The sequence below is a fragment of the Chiloscyllium punctatum genome, chromosome 12 (genome assembly GCF_047496795.1).
Source record: "Chiloscyllium punctatum isolate Juve2018m chromosome 12, sChiPun1.3, whole genome shotgun sequence".
NCBI lineage: Eukaryota > Metazoa > Chordata > Chondrichthyes > Orectolobiformes > Hemiscylliidae > Chiloscyllium > Chiloscyllium punctatum.
In genome coordinates this window covers 85,878,662-85,899,463 of record NC_092750.1, presented here as the reverse complement: position 1 = coordinate 85,899,463, position 20,802 = coordinate 85,878,662, and the positions used below count along the sequence as shown (strand labels likewise).

At 48.5% G+C, this 20,802-nt stretch overlaps 1 long non-coding RNA gene across 3 annotated transcripts in view; it reads left to right on the top strand.

Moving 5' to 3' along the window:
- Positions 1-20,802, top strand: part of LOC140483495 (uncharacterized) — a 92,773-nt gene that overhangs the window by 29,662 nt on the left and 42,309 nt on the right. The window contains exons 4-5 of one of the 3 annotated variants that reach the window (XR_011961983.1): positions 1,093-1,380; positions 6,319-7,032. This is a non-coding gene — a long non-coding RNA (uncharacterized lncRNA). Of the gene's footprint in view, positions 1-1,092; positions 1,997-6,318; positions 7,033-20,802 lie in introns of those variants that run through there. The other 2 variants (XR_011961984.1, XR_011961982.1) reach the window with 2 other exon arrangements.

Genomic DNA, 20,802 nt, shown 5'->3' with positions numbered 1-20,802 from the left:
CATCTTGCTTTTCCATTCTGCCTGAGATCCTGTAAGGTTGTTTACTGTTGAATATTTATGTTCCACCTTTTGTTCACCCTGTAATCACGTCTGTCTGGTGACTAAGTCTCATTTATCTCTGTGTCACAAGGCTATTACCTTAATGAAGATACTTTGTCCATTCCAAATCAAAACAACATTATAATTTCCTCTTCCCCACAATGTCCTGTCACAAAACAATTCATTGATGTACAGTTTTAGTTAAACTCTGTCCCTTCCTGTTCTTTTCTGCTTGTCTTCAGCCACATTCCCATGCTGTTCTGAGGCTTCACATTTTCTCTTTGGATTTGGAAAGCTCCTTTCACCTGAAGCCTGTCCCTGCATCCTCTCTGTCAGTTTAAAGCCCTGTCCATAAACCTACTGACATGATTGACCAGGACACTGATCCCACCAGTGTTGATTTTAAATCACTCATGGGATGTTGCTGTCTCTGGCTGGCCAGCATCGCATGCCCACCCTGACCAGCCTTAGAGCTGAGTGACTTGCCAGATCATTACAGAGGGCATTTCAGCGTCGATCCCATTGCGCTGGGTCTGGATTCATATGTAGGCCAGACTGGCAGCCTATAACAGATTTGCTTACTGAAAGGGTATTATTAAGCAGTTAGATGTGTATCCCTGACTCTGGCATTAAATTAGGAAAGGATATCTGGTCGGCGTTAAATTCTGGATGAACAGTCTAGTGAGAGTAACACGAGGTCATTGCCTGGTCTACTGATAGCTCCCTCATCCCTGAGTACTGATCCCAGTGCACCTTCTTCCTGACCGTGGTTTGATCCTGATACCTTCCTGCACTCTGGTGATATCACACAGTCTCTCTCCATGTGGTATCTGTCACTGTGAGGGTCTAATTGATGCCAGTGACTGCACCTTTTGCAGCTACTCCAGATCCTAAGCCAACAGAATTCTCCACTCCAGGGAGATGAGGCAACACAGACCAGGGATGGAGACAGGGATTTTCCAGATCTCTGTGGGACTTAGTGCCATTTTCCATGTGTAACCCTCACTGCATCAGTCTAATTTCCCATTCTGTCTGTTTCTCTATCTCCTGTAGATACTCAGGATGCTTTTGACTCAACAGAATTCCCAATTCCTGTCTCGTCCATCACCACACTGAAGATGGTTGGTCAGCCAGAGAGATGGAGAGTGAGAGCTGGAGCCTTCAGTAAATCCTGCAGCGAGGCAAGATAACTCACAGTGAACAGAGCAGAGTGGATTTAAGGGATCGAACTTTGGTCCAGAAGACATGACACAGATACAGTGTTGAAGGGTAAACACAGAGCATGATGGTCCCAGGCTCAAACCCCACCGTCTTGTTAATTTACATCTCTGCTGCAATACAGTAAGTTGACAGTTATCAATTCAGGCCTGTGCTGTCTTAGTGAGGATCAGTTCAACAGAGGGGAAAGCAGGCCTCCCTCAAGGAGATGGTATTGAAACCTGGGATCTTTCTGTTCTATCTTCCCTCCTCACGCTGTCTCTTGTCATGTGATAGAGTCATACAGCAAGGAAACATGCCTTTCGGTCTAACTTGTTTGTGCCAATATCGTGAATGCTTGTAATTCCCAGAAGTTTTCCTATTTCTGTAACCTCCACCACTCCCATATTCCCACTGTATATTTGAAACCTACTCCGATGCTGACGACTCTCCCTGTATGTAAATTGCTCCAATGTCGATAACATGCCCAATCTCAGTAATCTCATCCTGCACTCAGTACAATAATTCCCATTTCTATAGTTTTGCACAATACTTACAGTAACCCCGTCTCTGTAAAATCCTCCAGCCTGAAGCAAAATACCCACCTGTGTACTTTCCTCAAGCCCCAAGAAAACATGATATCACTGTAACCTTCTGCAGGTCCGATCACACTCCTGCCTCCTGGCCTATAGCACCACACGACCACAGTAACCTTCTCCCAACCCTACCGACCTCCTTACCGATATGAACACCTCCAGACCTTTTTCAAGCCACAACAGCACTCCACATCTCTGTTTGCTCGTCCACTCCCTATAGTCCTCTCAGCACCTCAAACACTCTCTCTTTGTGTAATTCTGCAATTTGGGGCAGCACGGTGGCTCAGTGATGAGCGATGGTGCCAGGGACCCAGGTTTGATTCTAGCGTTCGGTGACTGTCTGCCTGTGTAGAGTTTGCACCTTCTCCCTGTGTCTGCGTGAGTTTCCTCCAGGTGTTCCAGTTTCCTCCCACAGTCCAAAGATGTGCAGGTCAGGTGAATCGGCCATGCTAAATTGTCCATCGTGTTAGGTGCATTGTCGGAGAGAAGTGGGTCTGGGTGGATTACTCTTTGGAGAGTTGGTGTGGACATGTTGTGCCAAAGTACCTGTTCCCATGCTGTAGGGAATCTAATCTAAACTCTCCCTCTGCGTTCCATATTACTGCCCCTAAATATATCCATCTATCCATAATCAGCCCCAACCCCTTCAAACCTCCGAGTCTCTGTGAACTCCCACAGCTCCAACATCCCTCCTTAACTGTGTAACCTTTTCCATTCCTGAAACACTCTGAAAATGTGGGCATCCTACAAACCTCCCTATCTGCGTAATCCTCTCAGGACCCTGTAAAACTACCGATCTGTGGAACCAGCTCCAATGCTTGTGACTCTCCCGATCAGTTTGTATAAGACTTACTATCTCAGTAACATTCTCCCGTCACTATCACCCGCCCTGTCAGTGTAAGCTCCTCCGGTCCCCCTACCAATCTAATCATCTCCATAATCTTCTCCAGCTCTTACACCCCTATCTGTGTAAACGTTACACTCCTCTACAACCATCCCTAAATCAGAAACCTCCTCCAGTGTCTGTAATACTCCCTATCTGTGTTTGTGTCTCCAGGATGTATTGCTGTTCCTGTCTCTGTAAACTCTGACAGATTGTACAGCTTGCCGGTCCGTATACTTTCCAGAACCTCAGCATCTGACATCAACAAAAGTCTTCATTAACTACAGCCTTCCATATCTCTGTTCTTTCCTCAATTCTATACAACTCTCCTAATCTCTGTAAGTAGCTCAATTCCATAAAATACCCCATGCCTGCGTAAACTGACCCAATTCGACAGTGAGAAGCCTCACTGACCTTTTGATCACCTGTAATCCCTTCAGATCTCCCTGTATCTTCTCTGACTCCATTGAATACAGCCCATCTCATGTTATAACTCCTCTAACTCATATGTTACTCCCCATCTCTGTGATATTCTTCAGTCACTGCAATTCTCATTCTTTCTCTCCAGATCTTCCAATCCCCTGATCGATGTAAGGTTTTGATCCTTTGTAGCATGTTTAACACCTGGAGCAGCCTCCAACTCCTCAACGCATCCTGTTGCTGTAACCTCCTCAAATACTACAGCTCACTGTCTTTGTAATATCTTCCAGTATCTGCAACCCTCTCGATTTTTGTAACCCCCACCAGAACAGCATTCCACATCTCTGTGTAACTGATGGGAATGCTGCAGACCTGCCTTCACAGTCCTCAGTAACTCTCTGAACTCCTGCAGCCCTACAACCCTCAGTATCTCTGGCTCCTCCAATCCCTACACTTCTCCCTGGCTGTTTGAACTGATCCAGCCCCTTCAACCCTCCCCTCCACTCTTGTCCATGTCAGTGTAATTCCCAGCACCAACAATCCTCCCATTCTCTATAAACTCCTGCAGCTCCAACTACCACCCCAATCCGTGTAATCTTCAGTCCCTCCAGTCCTTCCTTTTTCTATAAACACCTATAGCTCCAAATACCACCCCATCTGTCTACTCTCCAGTGCCTATAACCCTCCCTTTCTCTGAACATTTCTGTAGCTCCAACTACTACTGTGTAATCTCTAGTCCCTATATTCCTCCTGATTTCTGTAAATCCTTCAGAACTGATAATCCTGTAACTCCACTTGACATCTTTCAGCCCGACAACCACCTGATCTCTAACCACCAACAGTGATCTCAAACCACCGAACTCTGTAACATCCTCCAGTCTCTACAGCCCAGCTTTTCTCTCTTAGCTTCTCTGGTAACTGTATTCCCCTTCATCTCCGGTTACAGACCCTTGCTCAGTGAAACAATGTCTCAGTATCGAATCTGTAAGAACACAAGAATCTTTGGTGTATCAACAAATTTGACTCATTTTCTAAATTTTAACGACTGCAAGTTCAACCTTCTCCACCTCTTTTCATCAATATCCCTCCATTTTGAAGACCAGCCTGGTGAACCTTTCTGCAGTTGATCTGAAACCAAGAGCTGACAGCAATAATCATGAAAGTGCTGGAATGTATCATAAACGATATGCCAGAAATACTAACTGCACACTTAGAAACTTATGGAATAAGCGCAGTCCATAAGACCATCATATATAGGGGTAGAATTAGACCATTCAATCCATCAGGTCAATTCCACTATTCGATTGTGTATGAATTGTTTCTCAACCCCATTCTCTCACTCCCTGTAACCCTTGATCTCTTTATTCATCCAGAACCTGCTTATCTCTGAGTAAGATACACTGAATCACTTAGCATCCACAGCCCCATGAGACAGTGAGTTCCACAGATCCATCACCCTCTGGCTGAATAAATACCTCTCTATTCTAAAGGGTGGTCCCTTCACTCTGAAGCTGTGCCCTTGGCCTCTGGTCTCTCCTGCTCGTTGAAACATCTTGCCCCCATCCACTCCATCCAGGCCCCTCAGTATTCTGTAAGTTTGAATGAGATTCTGCCGCCGCCTCTGAAACTTCAACAAGTGCAGTCCCAGAGACTTCACCTGCTCCTCATATGACACAAATTTCATCCCTGCGATCTTTCTTGGAAACCCATTTCTCGTACCCCTTCACATCCTTTGTTCAGACTCTGAATGAATAACGTGTAGAGGATAGTCCCAACACTGACCCCTGCGGAGCTCCCCCCATCACCAGTTCCCATCGTGAAAAAGACCCCTTTCTTCACACTCTCTGCCTTGTGCCAATCAGACAAATCCTCTATCCATGCTCAGCATGTTGTTCTGAAACGGAAATTTCATTTCACACCCACTGCTGGATTTATTTTTCTGTCTGGCTGTAAACAGCAGAGTTTCCCCATTACCTTCCCATCTGTAATTCCCTGGAGAAGGTGGTGGGGAGCTGCCTTCCTGACCCATTGCAGTCCTTTGGGTGTAGGGACAGACACAGTGCTGGGAGGATGGAGCGTGGCCTGGAGGGCACCTTGGAAATGTTGGTGTTTCCGTGCACTTGGAGTTCCTCTCTTTCCAGGGTATAGTGGTTCCGGGTTTATGAAGTGCTGTTGAAAGGGCCTGCCTGAGTGACCTCAGAGCTACTTGTAGATCTTTTATTCCTTCATTTATTCATGAAGATGAGCTTTGTTGGCTGGGCCAGCATTTATTGGTGATATGGAGTTGTCCCTGAGAAGGTGGTAGTGAGCTGCCTTCCTCAGCCACTGCACCAGCCGTTGGAACTGTTGTTATCCGTGTACCCTCCAGCAGGCGCTACAACACTCCTCATGTCTGTAACTGCAAACAGATAATGCACCTCTCCCTTTTATATCTCACATCCTCCCCGCCATATAAATCTGACAGTTCCTCACAATATCTCACCTCCTCCATTCCCATCTGTTCTAGAGATCACTAAAATTACTTTATTCTTGTTTAAACTTCTGATCATCCAAAATCTCTCCCATTTTAAATTTGTAACCCCTTCAGTTTCTGTTACTCTCCATATAACTGCAATCAATGATAGCACAGGTTCCCTTCCTAAATCTCTAATTACAATGATTGCGTGTGCTAAAGTGGCAATTTTCTTCCTCCCTATCCATCTCAGGACTTCCAACCCCTACAATCCCACTATTTGGAATGCTCACAATTTCTACACCTCCTCAAGTCCTGGGGGTCCTTGAAAATTACCAGTGCCCCAAAGGTTTATATTCCCCCCAGTTACTGCAAGTCTTCTCACTCTGTCACATCCAAGTCTGACACATCCAAGTCTCCATCCAAATCTCCAGGACCAGACAACACTTGCTGGCTCTCAATTTGCATTTGTTGAAGTCTACACATCTCTGTAAGCAGCTCAGAAAAAGTAATTTCGACTCTACAAAGCTCCGTCATGTACAAGCCACCATCTCTCTTTCACCCTTGCCTTCATCAATGTCTGAAACTCTCACTGTATCTTCCAGTAACGTTCTTGAGTTGATGCAGGTTTGCCTAGCTCCCCAGAATACCTTTTCCATCCCATATAGCACGCTCAATCACTGTAACACTCTCTGCTTTGTCTAGTCCTGCCTTTTCTAATGTTTTTCCAGGCACAACGGCGATCCTATAAGAGAGCAAAACGGAATGGAATGTTATAAATTTCAGCTGAGGCTTGAGGCCTACCATTACCTGGGAGTCACAAAGGGAGGGAACCTGAGAGAGAACAGCACAGAGCGGGAGAATATTAATCAGTAGCGAGGTTCGAGGCCGACGAGGACTTGGAGTTGGAGAAGCAGCAGAGCAGGAGGCTCGAAATCAGCACCGAGTCACAGAGGGAGTGACCATGTGACAGAGCAACGTGGAGCAGGAGCTTGAGGCTCACTCACACCTGGGAGTTACAGAGGCAGCAAAGTGGGAGGATATAAATCAACACTGAGGATCGAAGCCTAATTGTGCCTGGGAGTCACAGAGACGGTGACCCTGTGAGGGAGCAGAGTGGAGTGGGAGCAGGAGGAGGACAAGGCCCTGGGAGTCACAGAGACGGTGACCCTGTGAGGGAGCAAAGTGGAGTGGGAGCTGAAGGATTACACGTCCCTGGGAGTCACAGAGATAACTTCTGCTGCTGGGACCTGCCTGCACTGAGTTTGAAAAAAGTGCAAGAGCCATCGCAGAAAAGGCTGTAATTTCATTGGCTGATAAATACACCGCTATTAGCGACTGTCAGTTAATTGCTATAATTTTTTTTCAACTTCTGAAATAAGGGTTGAACACAGAAATAAGAGGGAGAACTGAAATTGTGAGCCAATATAATAAATTAACTTCAGTAAGACCAGTTGAATTAGGAACTTAACCATATTGTTATTTCCAAATGCTAACTTCATTCTAAGTAATTAATTAAGTTACTCCAGACATATTGCATTTTAAGACATGGCAAGACTTGTTTGTCAGATGGAAAATGCGTTCTGTTACATTGGGAAGTCATAGCCCCTGCTCGTGTCCTAGATGGGCACTTGGTCATGGAGTTCAGACAGTGACTAGTGACTCTATGGGACATCTGTGATGCTGAGAGTTAGGTGGATAGCACACACACACAGCAGATTACCCTGCAGACATGAAAGCCTGGAAGAAGGAAGGGGCTGGGGGATGAGGCAACCAGAGAGAAACAATGAGGGAATACAAGAAAATCCTGGTATCTCCCTCCCAATTCAGTTTGCAGTTTGGAAGCTGATTACATTGTAGGCTGCTCAAGGGAGGGCAGTCAGAGCCATGTGTGTGGCACCACAGGCAGCCTGAATGTGCAGGAGGGGAGGGAGAAAGAAGGAGGAGCAATAGTCACAGGGGAGGCAGGAAAGTGAAGAAGGTGTCAGCGTGTCTGTAATTCCCGGATAGTGGGGTTAAGAATGTCACTGTGTCTGCAGCACATTCGTCTGGGGAACAGTGAGCAGTCAAAGGTCATGTTCATGTTGGTAGGAATGACCTGGGTAGGAAGGGCGAAGTGGTCTGCGAGTCAGAAATTAGGGAGCAAGGTGGATGGTTAGCAAGCCGGTCCGCAAATGCAGCAATCCCTGAAATACTCCAAGTGCCGTGTCCAAGTGAGAACAGGACTCGTGGTTTTAGGTAGATGAGAGTGTGACTGTAACGATGATTCAGCAGGAAGGGCTTCAGATTCCTGGGACATTGAGACTGGTTCTGGGGAAGGCAGCAACTGTACAAGCTGGATGGGCTAACGTGACAGAGCTGGGACTGAGTTCGTTGTGCGGTGTTTGGGAGGGATTGAAAATAACTTGGCGTGTGCTAAGGATCCAAAATGGAATAGAAGAGGAGACTACCAGAATTCTCAAACTAATGTGAGATACAATTGGTACTAATTTACAACAACAAGTTTATCAGTGGAAGATGGAGTAAGAAAGAAAGCCTTAATCTGAGGTACTCTGCATGGACGTGAATACTCAGTGTGGGGAGTTCCAGATGCAGATTGGTGTGTGGAAATCTGATGTACTGATCATCGAGAGCTGGCTCAAGGAATGGCAGGACTGGGTGTTAAATAGTGCTGGGGAAAAGGGATTCTGAAATTATAGAAGTGAAGGTAGAAGTATTTGTTTTGATTAGTGTTAGTTAAGAGGTCCAAGAGAAAGACTAGATTACATTGCGTTACAGTGTGGAAACAGGCCCTTCGGCCCAACAAGTCCACACCGCCCCGCCAAAGCGCAACCCACACATACCCCTACATCTACCCCTTACCTAACACTACGGGCAATTTAGCATGGCCAATTCACCTAACCTGCACATATTTGGACTCTGGGAGGAAACCGGAGCACCCAGAGGAAACCCACGCAAACACAGAGAGAATGTGCAAACTCCACACAGTCAGTCGCCTGAGGCGGGAATTGAACCCAGGTCTCTGGCGCTGTGAGGCAGCAGTGCTAACCACTGTGCCACCGTGCCGCCCACAAAAAGAGGATCCGTCCGAGGACAGAATGAATTTGGCTGGAGCTACACAACAAAAAGTGTACACTTACACTGTGAGGTACAGTCTGTCTGCCAGCAACCAAAGAAATGATGGAGAGAATAAATATGCAGCGTCATTTGAGAGCGATGACAATACTACAGATTAGTTATACTGAAAAACGTAATGTTTCGAGATATAGACAGAGATACTGGTGGTGCATGATCACGAGGGGCAAGTATTCCTGGATTACATGGAGGAGAGCTCACTGCAGGAGTATGTATCCAGCCGAAGAGAGCATGTACTATTGGATCTGGTCCTTGGGAAAGAGGTGGGGCAAGTGGATCCAGTGTCGGTAGAGGATGGTTTTGGGGCACAGCGATCATTTTATTGTAAAGTTCAGGATGTTGTAGAGAATGATATGCAATAATTGTGACTGAGAAACATTAGTTGATTGAGAGCAGGCTTCAATGGGGCAAGAATGAAGCTGGGAAATTTTGAACAAGGCCAGTGAAATGGTAGCGTTAAATAGTGTGAACCAGGTCAGATTGAGCTGGGATTATGGAGATATGGCTGCAGTGTGACCAAGACAGACCTGGATAATCAAAAACCTTTCCCCATTTCTACAGGAAGGATAAACAGGACAACACAGTGAAGTAGCATTGTGTATAAAGGATGGGATCAGTATTATTGTGATGCTAATCAATTCACACACTGCTCCTCCCTGCCCTAACCCCTCATCCCTGCGTATTAATCCTATCAGATATTGGTAACCTTTGCAAACTTCAGAAAATAGCACAGTATAGAGGAGATCACTCTGTCCACTGTCTGCATTGGACAAGATGTAATGTTGTTTTTTAAAGCCCTAGTTCTTTCTCCCCAGACAGTGTAGGACTTCAGGTGCAGATCCGGGCACCTTTTTAAAATGGTTTGAGAGTTTCTGCCTCTATGCTACTTACATGTGTGACTCCCAGATCCCGACCATAAACTGCGTTAAATAACAACTTTCCTCATCAATTCTCTAATATTTCAACCAATTACATTAAATAATTTCCACTGGTAACTGAGCTCTCCAACAGGAGCAAGGTATTCTCTCCCTTTCTCCCCAGGCACCTGACAATATGTGCACCCCAATCTAATCTCCTATCAGCACCCTCCGTTCCAATCTTTACTCATAACTGCACTTCCACTGTCACAGGGTGAAGCATCTCCTCTGTACCCTCTCCAGTCCAATCCCATCCTTCCATGTGATGGGGTGACCAGAACTGCACACAGTCCCCAAGGTCTGACTGAACTCATTCTTCATACAGTTCCTGTATAAGCTTCCTGCTGCGAAATTCTGCCCTTTGGCTTACAGAGGAAATGATGCCATTTGCTCCATTAACGAGATTTTTGGTGTTTCCAGCTACCTTCATTTATCTGCCCACACTGACCACGTTCTCATTTATTGCACATTCTCCTCTATTGCTGATGTCCCTAAATGCCTTGCCTTACACTTCTCTGGGTTGTTTGCTTCATTCACCTGGACCCCATAATTTCTGTTTTTAAACAGTCTGCCATGGGATCTCTCTTCAAATCCAAATAATTCACATGCAGTTACAGGTTAGTGCCTCAGACCGAGACAGTCAAATTAATTACACACGATCTTCCTTGAACAAATCCAGACCGACTGTCCTGGAGTCCCTGGGACTTCCTCAGTGTCCGTTTATTCACTCTCAGAGTTCCAGCCTCGACCTATTCACTCAGTCCCTTGCTCCACAGTAAACAAAGTTGCAGTATTAGCCATTTTCCTGTCCTCCGGCATCATTGCTGCAGGATTGGATAATGTCGGTAAATATAAGGCAGGGGATTTTCCCGACTCCTTTTAACAGTCTGGAACATTGTGTTAACCCCTTTTTTGAGGATTTTAATCTACTGTATAATTCTCCACTCCAAGTTTGTTGCACCCAATATTTCATCCCTGTTTTGATTCAGACAGACAGAGGTCTAAACCATCTTATGATATGGTCAAGTATCATTTTAATCTGGTTTCATGGAGGGTTACTCTCCACCAGGTGAAGTGCATTTTCTCGTGATACGATCCCCAATCTGCCTCATTAACCACCCTGCACGCGTGGCCTTCCTCTCATCTGATACTAACACAATGATTTTTCCCCTTCGTCATAACAGCTGCCCTCTGACTGGATATCCCAGAATGCACCGGCCTCCCTGTTTCCAGGAGCCATCTTTAAAAAGTCATTTTACTCTTGGATTGTGAACCCGAAACTGTCCTGGACAAGGCAGAGGGGGTAAAACTGGGGCTCCCCATTGTGGACAAGCCCCTGGTCCTGGGGTATGACATGGTGCATGAGAGGGACGTTATCTTCCTCCAGGGCTGGCAGGGGAAGCTATGACACCAGATCCTTCCAGCTTGGTCCGAGGCTGACCCCTGGGTCAGTGTGATTCCAGCCTTCTGGGTGAATGCCCAGCAGTGTAGGAAGGAGGTCAGTGACCTTTTCCCCTCTACCAGGGTAAGTGGCATCATCTCCACTTCTCCCACCCTCAGTGAATGCAGCACCTTCTCTCAGTCTCTCTCTAATCTCTTCTCTGCCCCTCTGCCCAACTCTGCCTGGTGTCTGTGCTGCCAACTCCCTCAGAACCCCTCGACAACTTTCCCCCAACTGTCCCAGCACTAACAGCTGTACCAACCACTTCCATTTCCCTAATCCTCCTTGGTAATTCTCACATTCCAGAAGGAACTATCCCACACTAGGGCACAAAGAGCTAAGAGGGGTATGGGGCAGCCTAACATTCATCTCCTCACCCCCTCACAGGGGAAGGTTCCTGACCCCAACAACCATGAGAGGCTGACAGACTGTGTCCAAGCTCCCGAACTGGGATCTGAGACTCCCCCTGACTCCCTGTGCTGGGCACAGTGACTGACTGTGGACAATGATATCAAGCTTCCTGGTTTGTGTCTCTGCTAAACACCAAGACAATACAGCAGACAGGTGAGCCTGGTAGCTCTGGCTGAGGGGAAACGCTGCTAAAGGCAGGGTAAGGCAAGGCAATAATTTTGTGAGCATTCAGGTCAGCTCAAAGTGAGTGTGTACAAACACGGAGTGAGCAGCCCAGAGGGACAGTCCATGAGCTGGCTGTGGGTCCCTGAGCACAGTGTCCTTGCAGCAACATTGCAATGTGAGTTGTCAGCGCACCCTGAGCTGCAGCATTGAAGTACAGAAGAATGGTGTCAGTGGGTAAGAGATGTGCTGGGATGGCATAGTGAGGCTGGCATGTGTCAGATGCCAGCATTGGTGGGTGTGGAGTACATGCAGCTTCTGTCAGTGCAGTTTCCCCCGAGACGTTGGTGTCCAAGATAGAATGACACAGGAGCGAGGGTCAAGATGGCATCACCAGGTACCAGCTCAGACATTCATGTCAAATTCTCAATATTGAGTTTTCCCACGGTGGGGAAGGATATGAAACTACAAGTTGATGAGGGGAGGGATCCACAATAATATGGCTGTTGGTAATCAGTAATCATTCAGTGAGCATCCCGCCACCCCCGGGTTCAAATCTTTACATAAAGAACGGTCCAGCTCTGGAACAGACCCTTCAGCCCAGCAAGCCCGCATTGACACAGGATGACCTTCTAAAGTTAAAACAAAAGTTTTTGCTCGAATACCTTCTATGTCATTCTATTCCCTACTTACTCATATTTGTGCCAAGATCCCTCTTAAACCTTGCTATATTGGCTTCTTCCCCTCTATCAGTGCATTTCAGGCACTTTCACATTCTGTCTGGAACAGCAAAAAAAAATACCTATCACATCTCCTGAACTTTCTCCTTTTTACCTAAAACCTACGGTCCGGAGTAATTGATATTCCTACTCTGGGAGGGGAGGGTGGGGGGGGAACTGTCCTTCTATCTATGCCTCTGATAATTGTGTAAATATCTATCAGGTAGCCCCATAGCCAAAGATGCCCAGGTGCACACGAACCATGTGTGTTCAATTTCTTCTGGCTAATACCCTCCAAACCAGACAACATCCTGGTAAAAATTTTTCCATACCCTCTCCAACACTTCAACATCATTCTGCTGGTGTGGCAACGAGTACTATACACGATATTCTAAATGTGCCCGAACTAAGTTTCTCTCCAGCTGCAATGTGACCCGCTAATGTTCATAATGCATGCTCTGATGCCTGTCTGCAAATTTGCTGCCAGTCTTCTCGATCACCCTATCCACCCGTGTTACAACTTTCAGGGAACTGTCGAGCTGTACACCTAGATCCTTTCGGATTTTGATGCAGCCAGTAGTTTTCCCATCCACTTTATACTTCTCTCCTGCATTAGACCTTCTAAAACACATCGCATCGCAACTGCTCAGATAAAGTTATAACTGTATTTTCTCTGTCCAAGTCTGCAGCTGACAGTGGGAGGTGTGTCGGGCTGTGATGGTTACTGTACAGTGGGAGGTATGTTGGGTCGTGATGGTTACTGTACAGTGGGAGGTATGTCGGGGTGTGATGGTTACTGTACAGTGGGAGGTATGTCGGACCGTGATGGTGACTGTACAGTGGGAGGTATTTCGGGGTGTGATGGTTACTGTACAGTGGGAGGTAAGTCGGGGTGTGATGGTTACTGTACAGTGGGAGGTATGTCGGGGTGTGATGGTTACTGTACAGTGGGAGGTATGTAGGGGTGTGATGGTTACTGTACAGTGGGAGGTATGTCGGGCCGTGATGGTTACTGTACAGTGGGAGGTATGTAGGGGTGTGATGGTTACTGTACAGTGGGAGGTATGTCGGGTCGTGATGGTTACTGTACAGTGGGAGGTATGTCGGGGTGTGATGGTTACTGTACAGTGGGAGGTATGTCGGGGTGTGATGGTTACTGTACAGTGGGAGGTATGTCGGGGTGTGATGGTTACTGTACAGTGGGAGGTATGTCGGGGTGTGATAGTTACTGTACAGTGGGAGGTATTTCGGGGTGTGATGGTTACTGTACAGGGTGAGGTATGTCGGGGTGTGATGGTTACTGTACAGTGTGAGGTATTTCGGGGTGTGATGGTTAATGTACAGTGGGAGGTATGTTGGGTCGTGATGGTTACTGTACAGTGGGAGGGATGTCGGGGTGTGATGGTTACTGTACAGTGGGAGGTATGTCGGGGTGTGATGTTTACTGTACAGTGGGAGGTATGTCGGACCGTGATGGTTACTGTACAGTGGGAGGTATGTCGGACCGTGATGGTTACTGTACAGTGGGAGGTATGTCAGGGTGTGATGGTTACTGTACAGTGGGAGGTATATCGGGGTGTGATGGTTACTGTACAGTGGGAGGTATGTCGGGGTGTGATGGTTACTGTACAGTGGGAGGTATGTCGGGGTGTGATGGTTACCGTACAGTGGGAGGTATGTCGGGGTGTGATGGTTACTGTACAGTGGGAGGTATGTCGGGGTGTGATGGTTACCGTACAGTGGGAGGTATGTCGGGCCGTGATGGTTACTGTACAGTGGGAGGTATGTCGGGGTGTGATAGTTACTGTACAGTGGGAGGTATTTCGGGGTGTGATGGTTACTGTACAGGGTGAGGTATGTCGGGGTGTGATGGTTACTGTACAGTGTGAGGTATTTCGGGGTGTGATGGTTAATGTACAGTGGGAGGTATGTTGGGTCGTGATGGTTACTGTACAGTGGGAGGGATGTCGGGGTGTGATGGTTACTGTACAGTGGGAGGTATGTCGGGGTGTGATGTTTACTGTACAGTGGGAGGTATGTCGGACCGTGATGGTTACTGTACAGTGGGAGGTATGTCGGACCGTGATGGTTACTGTACAGTGGGAGGTATGTCAGGGTGTGATGGTTACTGTACAGTGGGAGGTATATCGGGGTGTGATGGTTACTGTACAGTGGGAGGTATGTCGGGGTGTGATGGTTACTGTACAGTGGGAGGTATGTCGGGGTGTGATGGTTACCGTACAGTGGGAGGTATGTCGGGGTGTGATGGTTACTGTACAGTGGGAGGTATGTCGGGGTGTGATGGTTACCGTACAGTGGGAGGTATGTCGGGCCGTGATGGTTACTGTACAGTGGGAGGTATGTCGGTGTGTGATGGTTTCTGTACAGTGGGAGGTATGTCGGGGTGTGATGGTTTCTGTACAGTGCGAGGTATGTCGGGGTGTGATGGTTACTGTACAGTGGGAGGTATGTTGAGGTGTGATGGTTACTGTACAGTGGGAGGTATGTCGGGCCGTGATGGTTACTGTACAGTGGGAGGTATGTCAGGGTGTGATGGTTACTGTACAGTGGGAGGTATATCGGGGTGTGATGGTTACTGTACAGTGGGAGGTATGTTGAGGTGTGATGGTTACTGTACAGTGGGAGGTATGTCGGACCGTGATGGTTACTGTACAGTGGGAGGTATGTCAGGGTGTGATGGTTACTGTACAGTGGGAGGTATATCGGGGTGTGATGGTTACTGTACAGTGGGAGGTATGTCGGGGTGTGATGGTTACTGTACAGTGGGAGGTATGTCGGGGTGTGATGGTTACCGTACAGTGGGAGGTATGTCGGGGTGTGATGGTTACTGTACAGTGGGAGGTATGTCGGGGTGTGATGGTTACCGTACAGTGGGAGGTATGTCGGGCCGTGATGGTTACTGTACAGTGGGAGGTATGTCGGTGTGTGATGGTTTCTGTACAGTGGGAGGTATGTCGGGGTGTGATGGTTTCTGTACAGTGCGAGGTATGTCGGGGTGTGATGGTTACTGTACAGTGGGAGGTATGTTGAGGTGTGATGGTTACTGTACAGTGGGAGGTATGTCGGGCCGTGATGGTTACTGTACAGTGGGAGGTATGTCGAGCCGTGATGGTTACTGTACAGTGGGAGCCATGTCGGGCTGTGATGGTTACTGTACAGTGGGAGGTATGTCGGGGTGTGATGGTTACTGTACAGTGGGAGGTATGTCGGGGTGTGATGGTTGCTGTACAGTGGGAGGTATGTCCGGACGTGATGGTTACTGTACAGTGGGGGGTGTGTCTGGGTGTGATGGTTACTGTACAGTGGGAGGTATGTCGGGCTTGATGGTTACTGTACAGTGGGAGGTGTGTCCGGACGTGATGGTTACTGTACAGTGGGGAGTATGTCGGGGTGTGATGGTTACTGTACAGTGGGAGGTATGTCGGGGTGTGATGGTTACTGTACAGAGGGAGGTATATCGGGGTGTGATGGTTACTGTACAGTGGGAGGTATGTCGGGCCGTGATGGTTACTGTACAGTGGGAGGTATGTCGGGGTGTGATGGTTACTGTACAGTGGGAGGTATGTCCGGACGTGATGGTAACTGTACAGTGGCGGGTATGTCGGGGTGTGATGGTTACTGAACAGTGGGGGGTATGTCGGGGTGTGATGGTTACTGTACAGTGGGAGGTATGTCGGGGTGTGATGGTTACTGTACAGTGGGAGGTATATCGGGGTGTGATGGTTACTGTACAGTGGGAGGTATGTCGGGGTGTGATGTTTACTGTACAGTGGGAGGTATGTCGGACCGTGATGGTTACTGTACAGTGGGAGGTATGTCGGACCGTGATGGTTACTGTACAGTGGGAGGTATGTCGGGGTGTGATGGTTACTGTACAGTGGGAGGTATATCGGGGTGTGATGGTTACTGTACAGTGGGAGGTATGTCGGGGTGTGATGGTTACCGTACAGTGGGAGGTATGTCGGGGTGTGATGGTTACTGTACAGTGGGAGGTATGTCCGGACGTGATGGTTACTGTACAGTGGGGGGTGTGTCTGGGTGTGATGGTTACTGTACAGTGGGAGGTATGTCGGGGTGTGATGGTTACCGTACAGTGGGAGGTATGTCGGGGTGTGATGGTTACTGTACAGTGGGAGGTATGTCCGGACGTGATGGTTACTATACAGTGGGAGGTATGTCGGGGTGTGATGGTTACTGTACAGTGGGGGGTATGTCGGGGTGTGATGGTTACTGTACACTGGGAGGTATGTCGGGGTGTGATGGTTACTGTACAGTGGGAGGTATGTCGGGGTGTGATGGTTACTGTACAGTGGGAGGTATGTCGGGCCGTGATGGTTACTGTATAGTGGGAGGTATGTCCGGCTGTGATGGTTACTGTACAGTGGGAGGTATGTCGGGCTTGATGGTTACTGTACAGTGGGAGGTGTGTCCGGACGTGATGGTTACTGTACAGTGGGGGGTATGTCGGGGTGTGATGGTTACTGTACACTGGGAGGTATGTCGGGCCGTGATGGTTACTGTACAGAGGGAGGTATATCGGGGTGTGATGGTTACTGTACAGTGGGAGGTATGTCGGGCCGTGATGGTTACTGTACAGTGGGAGGTATTTCGGGGTGTGACGGTTACTGTACAGTGGGAGTTATGTTGGGCCGTGATATTTACTGTACCGTGGGAGGTATGTCTGGCTGTGATGGTTACTGTACAGTGGGAGGTATTTCGGGGTGTGATGGTTTCTATACAGTGGGAGGTATGTCAGGTTGTGATGGTTTCTATACAGTGGGAGGTATGTCGGGTTGTGATGGTTACTGTACAGTGGGAGGTATGTTGCGGTGTGATGGTTACAGTACAGAGGGAGGTATGTCGGGGTGTGATGGTTACGGTACAGTGGGAGGTATTTCGGGTTGTGATGGTTACGGTACAGTGGGAGGAATGTCGGACCGTGATGGTTACTGTACAGTGGGAGGTATGTTGGACCGTGATAGTTACTGTACAATGGAAGGTATGTCGGGGTGTGATGGTTACTGTACAGTGGGAGGTATGTCGGACTGTGATGGTTACTGTACAATGGAAGGTATGTCGGGGTGTGATGGTTACTGTACAGTGGGAGGTATGTTGGACCGTGATGGTTACTGTACAATGGAAGGTATGTCGGGGTGTGATAGTTACTGTACAGAGGGAGGTATGTCGGGGTGTGATGGTTACTGTACAGTGGGAGGTATGTCGGGCCGTGATGGTTACTGTACAGTGGGAGGTATGTCGGGTTGTGATGGTTACTGTACAGTGGGAGGAATGTCGGACCGTGATGGTTACTGTACAGTGGGAGGTATGTTGGACCGTGATGGTTACTGTACAATGGAAGGTATGTCGGGGTGTGATGGTTACTGTACAGTGGGAGGTATGTCGGGGTGTGATGGTTACTGTACAATGGAAGGTATGTCGGGGTGTGATGGTTACTGTACAATGGAAGGTATGTCGGGGTGTGATGGTTACTGTTCTGTGAGAGGTATGTCGGGCTGTGATGGTTAATGTACAGTGCGACGTATTTCGGGGTGTGGTGGTTACTGTACAGTGGGAGGTATGTTGGGCCGTGACTGTTACCGTACAGTGGGAGGTATGTCCGGACTTGATGGTTACTGTACAGTGGGAGGTATGTCGGGCTTGATGGTTACTGTACAGTGGGAGGTATGTCCGGACGTGATGGTTACTGTACAGAGGGAGGTATGTCGGGGTGTGATGGTAACTGTACAGTGGGAGGTATGTCCGGCTGTGATGGTTACTGTACAGTGGGAGGTATGTCGGTGTGTGATGGTTACTGTACAGTGTGAGGTATGTCGGGGTGTGATGGTTACTGTACAGTGGGGGGTATGTCGGGGTGTGATGGTTACTGTACAGTGGGAGGTATGTCGGGGTGTGATGGTTGCTGTACAGTGGGAGGTATGTCGGGCCGTGATGGTTACTGTACAGAGGGAGGTATGTCAGGGTGTGATGGTTACTGTACAGTGGGAGGTATGTCCGGCTGTGATGGTTACTGTACAGTGGGAGGTATGTCGGGGTGTGATGGTTTTTGTACAGTGAGAGGTATGTCCGGCTGTGATGGTTACTGTACAGTGGGAGGTATGTCGGGGTGTGATGGTTACTGTACAGAGGGAGGTATGTCGGGGTGTGATGGTTACTGTACAGTGGGAGGTATGTCGGGCCGTGATGGTTACTGTACAGTGGGAGGTATGTCGGGGTGTGATGGTTACTGAACAGTGGGAGGTATGTCCGGACGTGATGGTAACTGTACAGTGGCGGGTATGTCGGGGTGTGATGGTTACTGAACAGTGGGGGGTATGTCGGGGTGTGATGGTTACTGTACAGTGGGAGGTATGTCGGGGTGTGATGGTTACTGTACAGTGGGAGGTATATCGGGGTGTGATGGTTACTGTACAGTGGGAGGTATGTCGGGGTGTGATGTTTACTGTACAGTGGGAGGTATGTCGGACCGTGATGGTTACTGTACAGTGGGAGGTATGTCGCACCGTGATGGTTACTGTACAGTGGGAGGTATGTCGGGGTGTGATGGTTACTGTACAGTGGGAGGTATATCGGGGTGTGATGGTTACCGTACAGTGGGAGGTATGTCGGGGTGTGATGGTTACTGTACAGTGGGAGGTATGTCGGGGTGTGATGGTTACCGTACAGTGGGAGGTATGTCGGGGTGTGATGGTTACTGTACAGTGGGAGGTATGTCGGGGTGTGATGGTTACCGTACAGTGGGAGGTATGTCGGGGTGTGATGGTTACCGTACAGTGGGAGGTATGTCGGGGTGTGATGGTTACCGTACAGTGGGAGGTATGTCGGGGTGTGATGGTTTCTGTACAGTGCGAGGTATGTCGGGGTGTGATGGTTACTGTACAGTGGGAGGTATGTCGGGGTGTGATGGTTTCTGTACAGTGGGAGGTATGTCGGGCTGTGATGGTTACTGTACAGTGGGGGGTATGTCGGGGTGTGATGGTTTCTGTACAGTGGGGGGTATGTCGGGGTGTGATGGTTTCTGTACAGTGGGAGGTATGTCGGGCCGTGATGGTTAATGTACAGTGGGAGGTATGTTGGACCGTGATGGTTACTGTACAATGGAAGGTATGTCGGGGTGTGATGGTTACTGTACAGTGGGAGGTATGTCGGACCGTGATGGTTACTGTACAATGGAAGGTATGTCGGGGTGTGATGGTTACTGTACAGAGGGAGGTATGTCGGGGTGTGATGGTTACTGTACAGTGGGAGGTATGTCGGGCCGTGATGGTTACTGTACAGTGGGAGGTATGTCGGGTTGTGATGGTTACTGTACAGTGGGAGGAATATCGGACCGTGATGGTTACTGTACAGTGGGAGGTATGTTGGACCGTGATGGTTACTGTACAATGGGAGGTATGTCTGGCTATTATGGTTACTGTACAATGTGGGGTACGCCGGGCTGTGATGGTGACTGTGTAGTGGGATGTATGTTGGGTCTTAATGGTCTAGTGTACAATGGAAGGTATGTCGGGGTGTGATGGTTACTGTACAGTGGGAGGTATTTCGGGGTGTGACGGTTACTGTACAGTGGGAGTTATGTTGGGCCGTGATATTTACTGTACAGTGGGAGGTATGTCTGGCTGTGATGGTTACTGTACAGTGGGAGGTATTTCGGGGTGTGATGGTTTCTATACAGTGGGAGGTATGTCAGGTTGTGATGGTTTCTATACAGTGGGAGGTATGTCGGGTTGTGATGGTTACTGTACAGTGGGAGGTATGTTGCGGTGTGATGGTTACTGTACAGAGGGAGGTATGTCGGGGTGTGATGGTTACTGTACAGTGGGAGGTATGTTGCGGTGTGATGGTTACTGTACAGTGGGAGCTATGTCGGGGTGTGATGGTTACTGTACAGTGGGAGGTATGTCGGGACGTGGTGGTTACTGTACAGTGGGAGGTAAGTCCGGACGTGATGGTTACTGTACAGTGGGGGGTATGTCGGTGTGTGATGGTGACTGTACAGTGGGAGGTATGTCGGGCTTGATGGTTACTGTACAGTGGGAGGTATGTCCGGACGTGATGGTTACTGTACAGTGGGAGGTATGTCGGGGTGTGATGGTTACTGTACAGTGGGGGGTATGTCGGGGTGTGATGGTTACTGTACAGTGGGAGGTATTTCGGGGTGTGATGGTTACTGTACAGTGGGAGGTATGTCGGTGTGTGATGGTGACTGTACAGTGGGAGGTATGTCGGGCTTGATGGTTACTGTACAGTGGGAGGTATGTCCGGACGTGATGGTTACTGTACAGTGGGAGGTATGTCGGGGTGTGATGGTTACTGTACAGTGGGGGGTATGTCGGGGTGTGATGGTTACTGTACAGTGGGAGGTATTTCGGGGTGTGATGGTTACTGTAC